Here is a 3674-nt window from a genome sequence, read left to right as displayed (position 1 = left end):
CAAAATAAATCAATTTATTATCTGATATCAAGTCATTTACCAATACTGCTTTAGAAGACAGAGATCTAATATTTAATAGTCCACATCTAATTTTCCTATTTTGTTCTATCGTTGCAGTCATTTTAATTCCAATTAGGTTGTTAAGTATAGCGCATCTTTTGTTTACCTTTGATTTAACCGATCTGAGCCGGGGGACAGACACCGTGCTTATTAGACTATGAGTGGGCGACTGCTCCAACGGAAGCACAGAGGGGTACGTAGCACTGCACCTCTGATTACTAATATCAAACTTTGGTTGTCATGGTTTATGACCGATAATAGACTCGGTCAGATCTTTTGATATGAGAGCGTCTCCGTCCCAGGTGGGATGAATGCCATCTCTCCTAATGAGACCAGGCTTTCCCCAGAATGCCCTCCAGTTATTCACATAGCCCACATCATTAGCTGGGCACCACCCCGACAACCAGCGGTGGAAGGATGACGTACGGCTGTACATTTCATCATTGGTCAGGTTTGGCAGGGGTCCAGAGAAAACTACTGCGTCTGACATTGTCTTTGCATATGCACAAAGTGACTCAACATTAATTTTAGTGATCTCCGATTTACGATCATTACCACCTACGTGAAGTATGATGTTACTGTATTTACGGTTCTTTTTAGCCAGCAGCTTTAGATGGGATTTTATATCGCCCGCTCTAGCCCCGGGGACACATGTGACCGCAGCCGCTGGGGCCGCCGGCTTCACATATCGCAGTATAGAGCTCCCAATAACCAGAATTGGCTTCTCACGCGGGTGTATCACTGAGTAGGGAGAAACTGTTAGAGAGGCGAAGATGCTCCGGTTTAGAGCGACCGTCATCATGTGCACTCCCTGGTTTAGATCTAACGCTACGCTTCCCTCGGACAGTCACCCACTCGCACGGCTGCTCGGGGTCTGCCGGGGGACAGCTAGCAGAAGCTGCAGAAGCTACAGTATGTTGGCCCGCTTCAGCTACGTGGCGCTGGCTAGCTACGGAAGCATATGAATCTGATTCCATGATGCAGAGCCGTGCCTCAAACTCACTAAGCCTTGCCTCCAGAGCAGCGAATATACTACATTACATATATCATTATCACTAAAGGAGGCAGAGGAATAGCTAAACATTTGACACACAGAGCAAGACAGAGCAGGAGTGGAATCAACCATTGCTAATGGCTAAGCTAAAGTAGCTAACAGCGTTTTAACAACTGTAAGATCAGCGAGGCAGTCGCTGTAAGGGAAGCGAAGTATAAGTGCTTGAGTAGAACAATTGTAATTCAAATGCAATCCAGGCAAAAAGCCGCTAATTTAGACAATAAAGCAGAGTTGAGTAAGTTTTTGCTGGAGCAGCAAGCTAGCGTTTGTAACACGGGAACACCGGAAGTGACAATACGCTTACCGTACACGTCAGCACGACAGAGTCCACAGTCAACAGAAGAATGCAAACCATGGCCCCTCCACATACATTTAAATAATTTAATAATGGAACATTATGCCTTGTTCAAACAGTCGAATTAAGGTTAGAGACTCAAAGACTTAAACATCACTAAATAAAAAAATATATAAATAAATGGTCTTAAAAAGTCTTTAGAAAATCTAAAATTTCAAAAATCAAAACGTTAGGCCTTAAAAAGGTTTACATTTGCTATAAGTATTGTGTTCTCAGGGTGGGAATCACCGGAGGCCTCATGATACGATATTATCACGATTTTTAAACTAAAAATCGCATTGCATTTAAAAAATTAAAATGCAATATTCTGTGATATTTTGCAATTTATTGGCTTTTTTTTCTCCAAATTTCAAATGATGTCCCCAAAAGGAAACTTTGTCAACATCTGTTTTATCTAAAAAGATGAATTTCTGTTTGTTCATCTCACTTCAATTTTATTTCTGCAAAATGGGATTGTCAAGCAGACAAACTGACCAACAGATACTGTAAATAATAATAGATCGGTACTTGGCGTCTGTGTAACGATACAGTATTGCCACGGAAAATATTGCGATACTGTGCTGTATGGATATTTTCCCACACCCGTGTTGTGTTCTTGTTCATTTTTTTTTACTGGTCTTCATTTTCCTACATCCATGTAATGCTACCTCAAATGCATATTGAAATGCTTCAGCTTAGCTTGTGATGTAAAAATAGAAAGGGAGAAGTTGTCAATACTGGGGGGGGGGGGTTATCCTTTATTGCTAAATCTTGATTATGCCTACCATACATTAAAAGATGCTGAAAAAACTTTTAAAAGACTAGACAGACACCGTCTCTAATCTTAAAACAATCTGTCATAATGTCACTAAATTGCCCGGCGTAAGGATATTTTTGGCCAGAAAAGCCCAAATTTGTAATCCCAATCAAGTTTTTGGCCCTAATCCCAATCTGAGTCCTTTAATTGTGGGTGTCTACTGATATATATATCAACAGAATGTAAACATGTAAAATGTTCCCCCAATAAATCAATATCATATATAAATCAATATTATCAATAAAGTATATATATATATATATATATATATATATATATATATATATATATATATATATACTCACACATAGGCCAGGACATACACACATATGCACAAACAGGACCTTAAACATGCAATAATGGAGAGATGCCAGAGTCAGGGGGCTGCCCATTAAAGCACACAGTCACTCTAATGGAAGAGACGAAAGAGCAAGACAAAATGATTAGTAGAGCAGACTTTTTATTGAAACAGCCACACAGAATGATTGACTGAGGAGAACTCACATGCGCTGACACGACTGTCCTGAGGTCTGTGAAAGTTGGCCTCCCGGGTAGGCGCATGTCCAGCCAGACCGACTGCACACATCAGACAGGCCCCTTGCCAGATGTAAAAAAAAAAAAAAAAAGATTGTTGGGAGAAGAATACTCCTCCCAAACAGCCAGCCACCTCTCCATCCACTAAAATCTTGCCGCTCCAGAAAAACCTGTGCTAGGGTTGCACGATATTGACAAAATGTGATGTTGAAATATCCATTATAAATATTGCGATATCGATATTAATTTTGATATTTTTAAACATAGGTAAAGTTACAAAAGTTATGGGAAAACAAATTAAACAAGTTTTCTTACAACACAAGGTTTATTTTAACTGACAGTCATATTGGACTGGTCCAACATGAATAAATAAATAAGGACCATGTCTACAGAACAGGACCGGTTTTACTGGTTGTATAGTATAAAAACAATAAATAAAGAGAACAGGACACAACTTTTCTTTCTCTTCTCTGATTCATTCCGTTTTGTTGTCTCTATTAATTTCTTCACTTACACTGTCACTCTGTCCAAATATGCACACACATGGTACGCTCCATAGGGTTTGTCACGTAGTGGACCTGTGCACTCATGTGCACTAACATGTGCAAGTGGCACGGTAACTGGCCAATGAAACAGGATCATAATAGCAGGCTGTAAATCAAACACAACTAAGCCACACAGCCAACGGACGGGACGAAGCGCTCCACAAAATAAACAAAATACTGCATTCTTATTGCGACACTTTCGATATAATATTGCGATAATGATATTGAGTCGATATATCTTGCACCCCTAGATATAATATTGCGCAACATGATATTGTGATAACGATATTGAGTCGATAAATCTTGCACCCCTTACATGCGCAGCGCCAA

General features: G+C 39.9%; 1 pseudogene; it reads right to left on the bottom strand.

Annotated features, from left to right (window-relative positions):
* Window positions 1-331: 331 nt before the first annotated feature.
* Window positions 332-1186, bottom strand: LOC120573534 (annotated as a pseudogene).
* Between the last annotated feature and the right edge of the window lie 2488 nt (window positions 1187-3674).

Source organism: Perca fluviatilis, chromosome 14 (assembly GCF_010015445.1).
Source record: "Perca fluviatilis chromosome 14, GENO_Pfluv_1.0, whole genome shotgun sequence".
NCBI lineage: Eukaryota > Metazoa > Chordata > Actinopteri > Perciformes > Percidae > Perca > Perca fluviatilis.
Note: the sequence above shows the minus strand (reverse complement) of the source record. Positions and strands in the feature narration are given on the sequence as shown.